The following is a 248-nucleotide window of genomic DNA, read 5'->3' on the forward strand; positions in this document are numbered from 1 at the left end:
TAATTTTGCTCCTCGTGTTCCCCTTCCTATGTTCTTATCCCTCTGTTCTAATCCTTGTTTCCTCCTATTCCCCCTGCTCTTCCATCCCCTTCCTCCCCTCTCCCCCCCAGCCTCTCCCTGCCTTGCATGCTCTCCCTCTCCCTCTCTATCACAACACAACTTAACGAGAGTTCACTGCCAAGTTCCTGTGCAACCTCTTCTTGTCTTGAATAATTAATAACCGACTCAGAAGAAGGCTTTCGTCCTCT

This window comes from Penaeus monodon, chromosome 33, assembly GCF_015228065.2.
Source record: "Penaeus monodon isolate SGIC_2016 chromosome 33, NSTDA_Pmon_1, whole genome shotgun sequence".
Taxonomy (NCBI): domain Eukaryota; kingdom Metazoa; phylum Arthropoda; class Malacostraca; order Decapoda; family Penaeidae; genus Penaeus; species Penaeus monodon.